The 16,227-nt window shown below is 38.8% G+C and overlaps 1 protein-coding gene across 1 annotated transcript in view; it reads left to right on the top strand.

The window, feature by feature from the left end:
• STPG2 (sperm tail PG-rich repeat containing 2) overlaps window positions 1-16,227 on the top strand; it is a 254,233-nt gene that overhangs the window by 82,890 nt on the left and 155,116 nt on the right. The window lies entirely within an intron of this gene.

Raw genomic sequence — 16,227 nt, 5'->3', positions numbered from 1 at the left:
TGTATTGCTTTTTAAAATCTTCACAAGTTTCTGTTTAGTTACTATATTTTAAAGTTTTATTTAGTGAGTTGATCTTTATTAATCTTTTAGGAGTAGCCTTAACAACGTTATGGCACACCTGCAACCAGAATACCACCACTGTTTCTGTCACTTTTGTCTCCTCCACCCTCCCACTCACTCCCCACTTTGCAACTTAGTGAGCAGGATTAAATTTTTTGATATAGATTAGGTAATACATTTATAATAGTATTTAATTTTATGGTGTAAAATGTACAGACTTACCTCACACTACCATCATGAAAGTGCCCATGATTCTCCACCACTAACATTTTATCACAAGTTTTGTAATTCAAAAACAAGGGTTTGCCATTGTTTTATACTGTATATTCCCTTGTTTTTCTCTGTATTTGACATGAGTTAGATCATCCAGTATCTGTTCTTATCGCTCTGACTTTTTTTAACTTAGTGTGACAACGTTCAGTTTCATCCACATTGAAACAAACTGCATGATTAGTTTCTTACAGTCACATAGTATTTCATTGTATTTTGCATATAGCTTAAACGTATAGCTTGCATATAGCTTGCCATTAGCAGTAGAATTCCTTTTCATCACATCCACACCAGCATTGTGTTATATTATTATAAAACAGAATTGTGTTATATGATTATATAACATAAATATTCTCACTTGTGTGAGAAAATATTTCATTCTTGTTTTTATTTCCATGTTCCTGATAACAAATGATAATGAACATTTTTTGTGGTATACCTTTTTTTGTCCATCTTTATATCTTCTTTGGAGAAGTATCAGTCTATCTCCTTTACCCAGTTTTCAATGGGACTATTGTTTTCATTTTGTTTTTGTTGAGATTTGTGAGTGCTAAATAAATCTTTATTAGTCTTTTATGTGTCATGTGCAACATTTTCTCACATTAGGGTGTCTTTATTTTGGTTCATTTTTTTCTTTTACAATTTTCATTGAAGCACTATATTTTATAAAGTTACTTGTAGCTGAGTTTTTTTTTATTGAATCACCGTGAGATAGTTACAAGTTTTCATGTTTGGGTTACAATTACACAATGATCAAACATCCATCCCTCCACCAGTGCACATTCCCCACCACCAATATCCCCGGTATTCCCCTCCTTTCCGACCCTCATACAGTATTACAGCACTGATGCCACAGCCACTGTCAGCATCCCTCCACCAAGGTTGCTGGGTTTCCTCCCTTAACCACCCACTCCTACCTCCTCCAACCTGCCCTCTTGACAGGCAATCTTTCTAAGTCTGGTTGCTAAAGTTGAGGTATCTTGATTTCAGTATTGCTGACTCTATGACTTGGCTATTTGGCTCTATCATTCGTTATTACCACCTTGTACCTGAATCCTTTCACCTGGCTTCCATTGCTTCTCATCTGTCTCTCTTCCTCCTGCCTTCACTCTTTTTTCCCTTCTCCCTCCTATACTCTGGAACCAAGGTTGATGAAAGCATCCCCCATTTAAGACATTGCATTCCCTCTTTTAGTTGTATTAAGTACTATTTTTGTAATATCATCAGTGTTTATCCTTCTCTTTCTGATTTACTTCATTTAACATAGCTTCCAGTTCCATCCATGTGCCACAAATTGTGTGGTTTCATCATTACTTACAGCTGTATAGTATTTCATTGTGTGTATATACCAGGCACATGAAAAAATGCTCAACCCTTATCATTAGGTAAATACAAATTAGACAACAATGAGATATCATTTTATATCAGTGAGAGTGGCACATACCAAAAATACTGGAAACAATCTCTGTTGGTGAGGTTATGGTGGAAAAGGAATCCTCATCCACTGCTTGTGGCAATATTATTTGGTTCCACCCTTATGGAAAACAGTGTGGAAGATGCTCAGTAAACTTAGAATTAAGTTCCCATTTGACTCAGCATTTCCATCTTGGGTATCTATTCCCAGGACACAAAAACATTCACTCAAAAAGAACATGTGTGGTATGCACACCATTATTAATTGCAGCATCAAGATACAATAGCTAAGATTTGAAATCATCCTAGATGTCTAATGGCAGATAAGTGGACCATGAAGTGGATCATACTTATATGTTTTGGAGTTTATAGGACAGTTTACATACAATGAGTATATTTTAGTCAATTTTGTTGTTTTTTTATTCATTAATGGTTTTAATTTTCATCGTAATTCTGGAGTAAATAAATAAATAATAAATAAATAAGTAAATAAATGCTGGTTTCTCAAATACATTATTCCAACACCACATCCATTATTGACATACCTACCTTACTCCTCTAAGGACCCTAATGCCGTTATCTTTCATGAACTAAATTGTAGGGATCAGTTATTCTATGTGCTTCATTTACCTTGATATCTATTTTTAAGTCCCACATATGAGCAATATCATTCTGTTTATATTCCTCTCTTTCTGACTGACTTCATTCACTATGGTATCCTCATGCTGCTGTAAATTGCGTGATTTGTTCTTTCTTGTATTAGTATAGCTTCATAGTATTCCACTATGTATTTATGCTACAGCTTCCTGACCCATTAATCAAAATTGAGCATTTGGGTAGTTATCAGCATCAATCCCACCACAAGAATGACTTCCCTCCAGAATTTTATTACCACCCATTTTCCTTTTCACCTTACCATTTTTCCACCTTACCATATAACAAATTTACTTCATATTGCTTGCTCCAACAAAACACATAAGAATATAAAATGGAATTTTCTGAAAATAAACCAGTCAATTTGCGGTGATATATTGTCATATGATTTTAACTTATGCAAATAATGTCTATTCTCAGTGACTTTTCAAGTATTGTAGCGGAAATATATTGTATTAAATTTTATTTTTTACTTGGATCTCATTGTGCTAATAATCATGTCTTCTCTGTCATAAATATAAGTATTTAAAAATTCTATACTTATATGTTTTGGAGTTTACAGAACATAAGTAAAAGCTAAAAATGTTAATTTTAGTAAAAGTGAAGAAAATTAAGTAAATTTACATAGGCCTAAAAGAGTCATGCCCACGAAGCACCTGTGGCTCCATGTAAGCTAATTCATGGGCCATCGTCCAGAGCCTCATAAATAAATCTTGGAAGAGATCAATGAGCTTCAGAGATTCTTCCAGATCATGTGCAGGGCTGAGTCATCCAATATGCCCTAGAGGGTGGTGGGTGAGCTTTAGCAGCTGAAAAATATACATATCCCACAATTGCTGCCATGTTTCTGGCTAAACTCTATTGCTTAGGGTGAGCCTCATTCAGATATTATTCTGTTGAAAAACTCAAGTATGCGGGTTTTATGACTGAAATTTCCAGACTTTTACAGAGTTTGGGATGGTCTACCTTCCTCCACCTCCCTGTGTTTCTGGAAGCCCTGGAAGTCATGCACAAGCCCCCAAATTCACTACCCATTTAAAAGCTTTACTCCAGCTGTATCACCCCGTTAAAAATTTTGGACTTCCTGGAGTGCGTAGCTGCATTCATGGCTGTAAGACATCTTAAACTCTATAACACTGAAAAACCAGGAGTAGTACACCAGGTTGGATGAGATGTAATAAAGAAGATATCCTATCTCAATTAAGTATCAGTACAGAAGACTTAATCTGTAACATTTTAGTAATCTCTTATATGAGGGCTTAATAGCTCCATGATGAGATACAAAAATCTTCACTAACTTTATTTTGAGGAAAATTTTTTTTATAATTCTTTTAGTAAAGTATAAGAAGGGTATAAAATGAATTATTGAGGCCTGCTATGGGGGAACCTTAAGGGGTGGTTGGGAAAATTGAACATAATGGTGGTGGGAAGGTACAATGGTAGTGTTATTGGTATATTGAATATCTGTAACAAATAATGAAACAATTTTGTAAACCACAGCTTTAATATAAAGTTTAAGGGTAAAATAAAATTAAAATAAATAAAAAATTAAAAACAGGCCTATAAAACACATCCAAAAGAACAAAAACAACTGGTGTTGGCATGGGTGTGGGGAGATGGGGACTCTCCTTCACTGCTGGTGGGAATGCTGACTGGTTCAGCATTTTTTGAAAACAATATGGACGTTTCTCAAAAAAACTAGAAATTGAGCTCCCATTTGATCCAGCAATACCACTTCTGGGAAAATATGCAAAAAATACAGTAGAAATGACATCTGCGCTTGTATGTTTATTGCAGAATTATTTACAATAGCCAGAATCTGGAAAAAAACCTGAGTGCCCGAGAACAGATGACTGGTTAAAGAAACTGGTACATCTACACAATGGAATACTATGCAGCTGTTAGAAAAGATGAAATCATGAAATTTGGATATAAGTGGATCGACATGGAGAGTATCATGCTAAGAAAAATAAGTCAGAGAGAGAGGGACAGACATAGAATGACTGCACTCATTTGTGGAATATAAAGTAACAATATGGGAGACTAACACCCTAGGATAGTAGAGATAAGGGCCAGGAGGATCGACCCACAGCTTGGAAGCTGGCCTCACATGCTGGGGGAAAAGGCAGCTGAGATGGAGTAGGGAGCACTAAATAAATGATGGTTGGAGGGCTCGCTCAGGATGGAAGATGGGTGCTGAAAGTAGACTATAGTCCCAAGATGATGGTCACTTACTACCTATATTGCAAACCATACACTCGAAAGGAGAGAGAGAGAGTCAAAGGGACTGTGCCTGCCATAGAGGCAGGGCACACGGGAATGGGGTGGAGATGGCGGGAAGGTAACTGGGAACATTGGTGTTGGAGAATGGGCACTGGTGGAGGGATGGGTACTCAATAATTGTAAGACTGAAACATAATCATGATAGTTTGTAGATCTCTAACTATCTCACAGTGATTCTTTAATGAAAATTTAAAAAAATAAGACCTATAAAAAATGAAGTGTTTTATTCTAAAAAAAAGCAGCATTGTTTCTATGTTAGGAAATATTTCATATACATAATGCTTAAGTGTCTGCATTTATAGATAAAAGATTGCAAAATTTCTATGGATGTAAAAAACTGACAAAGCATATGTAAATAAGACATATTTCAATATAAATAAGACACCAATTCATTATTGAAAATGTGTAAGATCCCTTAGCAAGCTTGAACTAAATATACCATTCTTTTTTTTTTTTTTTACAGTTACGAAGCTTTCATGTTTGAGCTTCAATCACACAATCATCAAACACCCATTGCTTTGTCAGTGCACATTTTCCACCACCCAAATCCCCAGTACCCCTGCCTCACATTCCACCCCTTCCCCTGCTTGTATGGCAGACAATTTACACAATACTTTCTCTCTACTTTGGTTATATTCAATATTTTGACACCATCCCACCACCACTCAAACCTGCCGAGAAGCTGTTGCTAGACAATTTGCTTTGTATTGCTTGTTATGGATAAAATATAACCTAGGAATTCTAAAATTTTAAGAATTAGGATCTGGAGAGATCTCTGCAGGGAGCTGCTTGGTTCCGAGATTTGTGTGTCTGTTTCTGGATCATGGCCGTGTGGGAGTTTAAGTAGCCAGTGGTAGTTCGTGGAGGTCTCAGAGTCCCATGGGGGGGGAGGGGAGAAGGGCGGCTCCTCCCCTGTCCCGTGAGGCCTGGTGTTTTCTGCCACTGCCCAATGTACCTGGAGCTTTTGTTGAGTTCTAGAAGATGGCAGCCGCTGGGATTCCTAGAAGGCAGGTGGAGGGATGGCACCTGCTCCCATCTGGAGTGATACAGCAAAAGTGGTCTATTGCAAAATCTGGAGGCATCTCTGAAGCATGCCTCTTGGTTCTGAGATTCGTGTGTGTGTGCGTGCGCGTGTGTCTGGATCGTGGCCATGTGGGAGCTCAAGTAGCTGGTGACAGTTTGTGGGTGTCATCTCAGAGTCCCATCAGGGGAAGGAGAAGGGCCGACTCCTCCCCTGTCTCCCGAGGGCTGGCATTTCCCGCCACTGCCACCACATACCTGGAGCTTTTGTTGAGTTCTAGAAGACACTCGGTTCTGAGATTCATGCGTGTGTATAAATATACCATTCTTAATCTAATATAGGGCAACCATAAACACCAAAAGTGAGTGTCATACTCAATGCAATGTGCTAGAAAGTTTTTCTGCCCTCTAAAGAAGCTCCCTTTACTATTCTTGTAAAATTAGCTTCAAGGCTATGAGTTACCTGAGCTGTTGCCTGTCCCTGAAACGCTTCTTCATTCCATCACATCTGAATATTTTAGTTGTATAAAGCGTTCTTGGTAAGGTGTTGTTTTGTTAAGTTTTTGTACTATATTCCTCGATTCTCTTCTGGCTTGAAGAGTGTCATTTGATCTGCTATAAATCTAATGGACTTTCCTTTGTATGTAAGTTTTATTTTTTATCTTGCTGCATTCGATATTCTGTCTATATCTTTGGAATTTGTCATTTTGAGTGTACGTATTCCAATGTATCTTGGAATTTTTCAAGTTGAGTGTATTTTTGCTCAGACACTTTGGTTTGCTTGGATTGGTGCCCGTATTCTGTAACTCCGGGAAATTCTTACTTTATTGTTTCTTCATCAAATTTACTTTCCTCTTCTTCAGGGACTCCAATTATTCTTATATTGTTCCTCTTGAATGACTGTTCCTTTCTTTTTAGATTATTTTCCACCTTCTGTTGTTTCCTAGCATTCTCCTCTATCTTTTCTTGGAACTCATTGATCTTTTGCTCAGCTGCCTCTAATCTGTTGTTCAGAGCTTCTATTGAGGGTATGTATATATTTATATATACGTATATATATATATAAAAGTTTATATACATATAAACTTTGTTCAGTCTTTGTTTAGTCTACCAGTAGTTTGTATGATTTTTTCCTAACCATTAATTCACGAGAATTTAGGTATGTATTTTATTTTATTTTTTAAAAATTTTTATTAGTGAGACACCATGAGGTACAGTTGTAGACTTACAAGTTTTTGTGCTTGGGTTTCAATTATACAATGATCAAATACCCATCCCTCCACCAGTGCCCATTTCCCACCACCATGGATCCCAGTATCCCTCCCACCCCCATCCCTCCCATCCCACCCTGCCTCGTGGCAGGGCATTCCCTTTTGTTCTCTCTCTCCTATTGGTGTTGTGGTTTGCAAAAGAGGCAATACGTGGGAATCATGTTTGGTCTATAGTCTAGGTGATATAGAGTTGGACTTTGTTTCTTAATCTATCCAGCTACTTTGTGCCTTTTCATAGAACTCTCTATTTTCATAGAAGAGTTGAGTTCAGTGATATTTAGAGAAATTATTGCTCTAAAGGAATTTGTTCTTTTTCTGAGGATTTTTGCCATTTGCCTTTTGTGCTTTTAGGATGCTACTCAGTATTCCTTGTAGAGTTGATTTATTTGTAATAAATGTCTTCAGGCGTTATTAGCATGGGAATATTTTTATCATTCCCTCAAATCTGACAGGTAACTTTGCTGGGTAAAGGACTCTTTAAGGAGTTTTAAGGAGTGTCACACTTCTTGCAAATTTTTATTACAGTGTGTTTTGTGTAGTTCTATTTGGCTTTATTTCCTCTGGCACTCTTCCCTGGACTTTTTTTTTTTCTTCACTCATACCTTTTCCTCCTCAGATTGTGGAAATTTTCACTTATTATTTCCTCCAGCAATCAATCTTCCCCTTTCTCTTTTTCCGGTTGGTTGTTCCTCTTACTATTGTTGTCTAAATATCTTAAATTTTTTATTCTTATAAAATCTTTTGTCTATTATCTCTCAATTATTGATGATTATGTGTTCTTAAGATCATTAATTCTATTTTTGGAGTCTCATTCTCTTGCTGAGTCCTTTAAATCTATTTCAATGAATCATTTAATTTTTCCAAATTTTTTATGAGTGTCTTGAATCTCTATTCCAATTTCCTCCATTCATCAATAATTAAAATGAGCACTGCTATGTTGTCACCATTGGACAATATCAGAAATTCTGATGTACTTGAGACATTTGCTGTGCTTCTCTCCCGACCTATTGGTATAAATAAATGCCTTTATTTTTTTTCTTGTGCTTCATAGAAACTAAGAGTGGAACTCTATGTTCTAGTTTTAGCATAATGATCCTTTACTTAATAATGTTGACTAATACCTTTGATTACATTGATTTCTAATAGCTATGACTTCTGCTATTATCACAACAAACTCCCGGGAGAGCACAAGGCAGAGTCTCCTACCCTGTGCCTGACTATCCTCGCCAGGGCCCAACAGCTGAAGACCTCCAGGCCCCAGCCAAGGCCATACTGAGGCCACTCTCCACACACTTGGATAAGTCTCAGGCATAACAGAACTGGCAGAGGAACCCAGGTTTGTGGGACCCGGGGCTGAGATCTCCAAGCCTGCACGGCTTGGGACTGGACCTGTCAGTAGCTAGACAGTTACACCCTCCAACTGCCGTGTAACCCCAATAATGGCCAGGATCCAGAGATTATCACACAAGCTCCTGGGAGAGCACAAGGCAGAGTCTCCTGCCCTGTGCCTGACTATCCTCGCCAGGGCCCAACAGCTGAAGACTTTTTATTTACTTTTCTCTAAGTTTTCAGGGTACCTTTAAATATCCCACCTGCATGGCAGATCCTGGCAAGCTATCCGTGGTCTATGCTAAATAGACCAAATTGATATGCCAAATCCAGTAATAAATGGATCTCATTCCCCTTATCCTGAATATGGCAGAGTCGAGAAGGATATGGAAGGAAAGGCTGATAAAATACCAAGGCTAATAAAAATAGGCTGCCAAAATGAAGAAAAACAAAAATGATTGTCTGTACTTTTAATGCTCGCACGCTGGCATCTGCTGCATCCATTGAAGACCTTATGGTACAAGCGCGAAAAAGATCAAGTACGACATCATTGGTCTGACCGAAACGAGAAGACATCAATCCCATCATGCCGTTTTCAACATTCGAGAAGAACTGTTCCTTGGAACATGTGATAAAAGAGGCGTCGGTGGTGTCGGTATCCTTGTCAACACAAACTTAGCCACGAGCATCGATTCATTCGAATGCCTAACAACCCGAATCAGACGATTACACTTGAATAGATGTGGCTCACTACCCGCAGTTTCTATCTTTGTTGTCTATGCACCAACATCCAGTTCTGGTGAAAGAGAAACTGAGAAGTTCTACATGGAGCTGGAGAAGTTCTATAAAGATCACACCTTCTACAAGATCATTGTCGGTGATTTTTTTTTATTTTTTTATTTTATTTTTTTTTATTAGTGAAACACCATGAGGTACAGTTGTAGATTTACAAATTTTTGTGCTTGGATCTCAATCATACCACGATCAAATACCCATCCCTCCACCAGTGCCCATTTTCCACCACCAGGATAATATCCCTCCCCCCAATCCTCCCATCCCCCCATCCCCCCCTGCCACTGTGGCAGGGCATTCCCTTTTGTTTTCTCTCTCCTCCTGGGTGTTGTGATCAGCCAAAGAGGCATTGAGTGGCGAACATGTTCAGTCCAGTCTACTTTCAACCTGCATCTCCCCTCCTGGGAGGATCCTCCAAACACCCTCCACTTGGTGTTCCCCTTTCTATCTGAATTGTCCTTTCCACTAGAATACCCAGCTGGCCTCTAAGTTATGGAGTAATTCTCCTGGTGTTGCTCTCAGCTATTCTTGGGTATTAATCTCATATTTTATTATTTTATATCCCCCAGATGAATGCTATCTTTCTATGTCTATCCCTCTCTTTCTGACTCATTTCGCTTAGCATGATACTTTCCATATTGTACCACTTGTATGTAAAGTTCATTGTCGGTGATTTTAATGCCAAGATAGAACCAAGAAGATCAGTCAATGAACTCCACATCGGGACCCATGACCTAGAATGGAACGAACAGGGTGACAGACTGTCTGAGTTCATCATGTCAACCAAAACCTTCCATGGTAACTCACAGTTCCAAAAGGCTGAATCTAAACGTTGGACATGGGAGTCTCCCGATGGACGGTTCCACAATGAAATAGACCACATCATATTCAATCGGCAGTTTTGCCTAATCGATATTGCTGTTGTCCCAAAATTCCAAACGGGATCAGACCACCGTCTTCTTCGTGCAAAATTCTACCTCACAGAACGAGGAGAAAAGAATGCAAGGTTTAAGAAGAGGACTCCCAGAACGACCACCAACTGGGAGCTCTTTGGCTCTGTTGCGGCAACATGGGAAGATGCTGTCATTGACAACATGGATGAGGAATACAATCGAATGATTCAGCACCTCCATGATTGTGCGAGGAATGCCAAGAGAGAGATAACCACAGAAAAACGCCTTTCTTCGAACACTCTTGAACTTATTCGCCAATGTGGCTTGGCACATGCCTCAGGCAACCACAAGCGAACATCCGAACTGTCAAAACAGTGCAGAGAAGCCATCAAGGATGACCTCAAAAACAGGAGAGCAGCAGTACTGGTAGATGCGGCAGAAGCTGGAAAAAGCTTTCGTAATGCCCGCCTGTCCTTCACCAACTACAAAACCAAGATGACTGCCCTCCGACATCCTGATGGATCTATCACATCTTCCAGAAGGGCAATGGAGAAGATTATTCATGACTTCTACTCAGATCTCTTTAATAGCCACGTCCACTTGCTCACATACCACATACCACAAGATGGATATGTCGTTCCCAATGTTCTCCCTTCCGAAATCCAACATGCCATCTTGTCGGTAAAGAAACAAAGAACACCTGACCCAGACAAGATCAGACCTGAACACCTGAAGAACTTACCATCAGTACTCATCAATACATTGGCTCGGCTCTTCACACGCTACCTGTCTGAATGCAAGGTTCCATCCCAATGGAAAACCAGCAGGACTGTACTACTATACAAGAAGGGATACATCCACGACATTGGCAACTATCGCCCAATCTGCCTATTGTCTGTCATCTACAAACTGTTCACTCGAGTCATCCTGAATAGGATTAGCAGAACACTAGATGAAGGACAACCATGTGAACAAGCCAGATTCCGAAAAGGATTCAGTACCATCGACCACATCCACACGATTACTAAGCTCATTGAGGTTTCTTGGGAGTTCAAGATGCCGCTCTGTCTAACGTTCATTGATTTAAAGAAGGCCTTTGATTCTGTTGAGACGGAAGCAGTCATGGAAGCCCTAGCCAATCAGGGCGTACAAACTCAATACATCAGGATCCTTCGTGAGCTCTATTGCGGATTCACTACCAAGATCTCACCATTCTACAAAGAAGTAATCATCTATATCAAGAGAGGGGTTCGTCAGGGTGATACCATTTCACCAAAATTCTTCAGTGCCACCCTTGAGAACATCATGCGACGACTGGAAACGGAAAGCATGGGAGTGAAGATAGATGGTCGGCAACTACACCACCTCTGCTTTGCTGACGACACCGTTCTAATAACACCAAACGTCAGCCAAGCGGCACAAATGCTGAACGACTCTGACCTTGAATGTGGAAAGGTCGGACTACAGCTGAATCTTACGAAGACAATGTTTATGAGAAACATCATTGTTCCTGACGCTCCATTCACTCTCAACGGAACCACCATCTCTGAATGCAACAGTTATATATACCTAGGTCGAGAAATCAACATGATGAATGACCTGGCACCTGAGTTGCAGGAGGAAGAGAAGCGGCTTGGAATGCCTTCAAGAGCGTTGAAGAAATAACTAGGAGAACAAAGAACCTCCAGCTATGAGCACATCTCTTCAAATCCACTATTCTTCCTGCATTAACATATTCCTCAGAGACCTGAAAACAGGATGAGAACGTTATTTGGGTCTCTCAAAGAGGAATCGAAAGAGCTATGCTTGGAATATCATGATTCACTCAAATGAGAGATAGAATCCGGAATTCTGATCTTCCTCAACGCTCAAGAATCAGGGACGCTGTCTCATTTGCCAAGACATCAAAAATCAGATGGGCTGGACACGTAATGAGGTTTACAGACAACCGCTGGACTAGAGCCATTACTGATTGGATTCCACGGGACATCAAAAGATCATGTGGACACCCACCTACAAGATGGTCAGACTTCTTCGTCAAGACCCTGAATGATTGGTTTGAGGCTCTGCATGTTCCTAGAACGAACAGATACCATTGGGCTATGCTAGCACGCAACCAGGATGAATGGAGACGTTACTGGCACCCGCTCGAGTAAATCGATGAATAACGGGGATTAATTAAGTGATTAAGTGATAAGCGATGAATGTCTTTTGAGGGTTTACTAAGTGTTTGTAAGATCAATTTTGCACCATTACTGTGATTTATGTTCATCCGAATAGCAACAGAATTTGCGGCACAAGTGCCATGTAGCTGCTTTAGCACCAAAGTCCGCTTAAGGCCTTGACTGACTCAGGGCTCACAGTTGCTCATGTCTGGCAGTTGATACAGCTTCACAATCCAACTGACTTACAAAATGACTGGGATTTATAGACAAGTTTACCCAATCACAGTTATTCAGCAAGCTGATCTTCAAAGGTCAGGACGGGTGTGGGTGGAAATCTTTCATTCATCAGTACCAGTTTCAGGTAACTGGCTCCAAACCCGACCACCTGATGAGTGGGACTTAACTCGCTACCTGCTATTCTTCAGGGATAGCAGCTTCCAGTTTCTTTCTCCAGATGACTTATCAACTGTGGCTTCAATAAGACTATATCATATCTTTGTTGTATTCTGCCAACTTCTGGTTCCTTCTGTCATAGTGCGTACAGGCACAAAATGGAATGCTTTCCAATAATTTGCATTAGGTGTTTTCTAAGTTAAATTGGAATGAAAGTCTGGTGTTCTCACTATAGGAGAGCTTCCTTTGATTCTTAGCTGGCTGCCACTACAAGTGAGGTGTGGGTTGTCTAACTTCTAAAACCTGAAGGATGAGGCCTGTTAGGGTGAGGTGGAGGCTATGAATTTTCAAGGAAGGACTGAGGTTGTGAGTTTTAGGGGGAGAACAGTGATTGGAATATTGGGTGAAATTGAAGCTAGGAGCTTGTTAAGAAGTACTCACATCAATAGAGGCTGCTCTCAGCCTGGACTTGGTAGAGTTGTACCACTCTTTGTTAGGTATAAGAAGTCCTGAGACTGAAGTTCATGTGTTCCAACACATAAATCAATTCTCTTCTTCTCTTTTTGGGGGTAGGGGTAGGGGGTTGTGCTGGGCAAGCTCACCTGACTGTACTCAGGGCTTACTATTACTTATGCACTCAGGGATCACTCCTTAGGGAATCATTTGGATGCTGGCAATCCAACCTAGGTTGGTCATGTCCAAGATGAACACTCTTCCTACTATACTATTGTTTCCTCCTTCCTGGAAATAAATTCTGTGGAAATGCTTATTGATCAGCAGGAACTTGTTCAGCGGGGAATTGGGGATGTGAATGAGAGGAACTGCTTGGGAGGCAGAACTTGGACTACAATCCTATTGGGCATGACTCACCTTGGGAATCATGGTGATTCAAGGTCTGCCTACAATTTAGCAAGTTATGGTTAAAAGTTTAAGTGCTTGGCTCCTCCTGCCTTAATATAATATTTTTGTCAGGTTGGAAGTCTTGTGATCCCTTTTCTTTCATACCTTGTTTTTCCCCTACTTTTTTCAGGGAAAATCTCCCTTAACTCTGAATTTTGATTATTCTACATTCCATAAATGAATCTCCCTAAAATTATGAGTGTTTATTCCAGTTAATTTGCTTAATAGACCCCTGTGTGATGCACTGCATTCCTATCTTTGTGTTGATGCCACAGGAACTCACAAATAAATGTTACTTTTTTATATGTTGACTCTGCATTTTAGCCAAATTCTGTTCTTTAGGCAAATTCTCAAGTTCTATTTGTGCCACTATATAAAAATTACTATATTTACTTAACTAAGTATAATACCCTCACCCAACCATGCTCCATAATCTCTCCAACTTGAAGTATGACTGCAGGATTTTACACTTTACCTAGCTGATTAGTGTGTATATATTATGTGTATGTCATAATATATATTATACGTACATATAATATAAAATGTATATTATAATGTGTGTATATATAATATATATGACAGTTTTTTTAATCCACTCATATTTTGCTGAGCATTTGGTTGTTTTCAGATCTTTGCTATTGTGAGTAGTACTGCAATGAACAGAGAAGTGCAAATATATTTTCTGATGACTGTTTTTGTGTTTTTGAAGTGGATGGCAGGAAAAAAATAGCTGGGTAATATTGAAGTTAAATTCTTAATTTTTTTGAGAAGTCACCACATTGCTTTCCCTATATCCTGAACCACCAACAATGGTTGTAGGTTCCTTTTTTCCCCTCCACATTCTTATCGATACTTGTTTTCAATCTTTTGTTTTATTCATATCTCCTTGGTGTAAATTGATATCTCATTGTTATAAAGAATTGCATTTTCCTGATAATAAGTTATGAAAGACACTTTTTCATATGTCTATATGTGTAGTTTTGAAAAATAAATTCTATTTCATTTAAAAAAACAATTTACAAAGTTACTGATAGCTGAATCTTTGGCATATAATATTTCAACAATAATCCCACCACCAGTGTTAACTTCCTGCACTGCGTTCCCATACTCTGTCACACCCTTACCACCCACCAAGTCCCCCTCTGCCTTTTTGACAGGCACATTACAAAATTTGGTTGTTGTAACTTATATATCATGCTTTCACTGTTGTTGAGTCTGTGTTTTGAATATATAGCTATACCACTCTCCCGCACTATGAGTTATATAATTGAATACAATTTATATATATATACTTATATGTTTATGTTTATATAAATAATATATAATTGAATATAATTGAACCTGTTTCCCCATTACTAGACTTTCTCATATTATTCCTTCCCTGCTTGAATTTTCTCCTTCAATGTCCTTCTTCCTAAACTCAAATGTGATCTAGGCATCCCTTTATTATTAAGTTTCCTCATTTCAGTTATTCTATCAACTTCCTTCCACGATTGTTCCCATGTTCCTCTATTTCCTCCCCTCCTCCACAGCCTGATATCTTCACATACACCTTTAAAGTTCAGTTGTTAAAGTTTGGGTCTCATTATTTCAGGGTTGCTGACTCAGGTTTTGATATTTAATTCTGTCATTCCTTAACACCACCAAAATAAATTAATCTTGACCTTGACCGCTGCCACTTCCCAATACCCATTGCTTCTCATCTATCTATCCTCCCATTTCCCTTCACTGTTTTTTTTTCTACTCCTCTCTATACTCTTGGGCCAAAGGTGATATGGGCATACGTTCTTTAAACCATTGCATTTCCTCATCCAGTTAGTCTAAATACCATATACATAACACCGTGTGTTTATCCTTCTTATTCTGACTTACTTCATTGAAAATATCTTTCAGTTCCATCCATGTTGCTGTGAATTTCATAACTTAATCATTCCTTATAGCTGTGCAGTATTTCAATGTGTATATATACCACATCTTCATGATCCACTTATCTGTCGTTGGACATCTAAGCTGATTCCAAATTTTACCTATTTTACTGAGTGCTGCAATAAATAATCAAGAAATATGTCCTTTTGAGTAAATATTGTTTTATCCTGGGAATAGATACTCCAAAGTGGAATTGTTGGGTCATATGGCGGCTCAATTCTGAGTTTATTAAGAACCCTCATGGTGTTTTCCATAGGATTTGAACTATACAACATTACTGCCAGCAGCAGATGGAGTTCCTTTTTCACCACATGTCTGCCAACACAGTATATTCCTAGTATCTTGATATCCACCTCACTGGTCTAACATGGTATATCATTGTAATTTTGATCTGGATTTCATAATAATAAGGGATGATGAGAAATTTTTCATGTACCTGTTGAGTATCTGTTGGTCTTCCTCAGAGAAGTGTCTGTTCATTTCCTCTCCCTATATTTTGATGGGGTTTTAGGTATTTTTTTTGTTAATCTCTGTGCATATATTTATATATACAGTCAGTCAGACAGACAGACAGACAGACAGACAGATAGATAGATAGATATCCCCAGATATCAACCCTAAAGGGTAAATACAGATAAATCTGCTGTTTTGAGTGCAAATAGTTTTCAAACCCAATAGTCTTTTTTTTTAATTTTCCACGGTTTCTTTTGTCATAGAGAAACATTTTAGTTTGAGTTTTTAGTTTTGATTCTGTCGCCATTGTCAATGGCATTACAGTGGTTGAACACTCCTTTGAGGTTTAGGTCTTGGAACATTCTGTCTATAATATTTTTCTGAACTTAATAGATTCAGGTTTGA

The sequence above is a fragment of the Sorex fumeus genome, unplaced genomic scaffold (assembly GCF_029834395.1).
Source record: "Sorex fumeus unplaced genomic scaffold, SorFum_2.1 ptg000095l, whole genome shotgun sequence".
NCBI lineage: Eukaryota > Metazoa > Chordata > Mammalia > Eulipotyphla > Soricidae > Sorex > Sorex fumeus.
The sequence above is the reverse complement of the archived record's forward strand: the minus strand, read 5'-3'. Positions and strand labels throughout refer to the sequence as shown.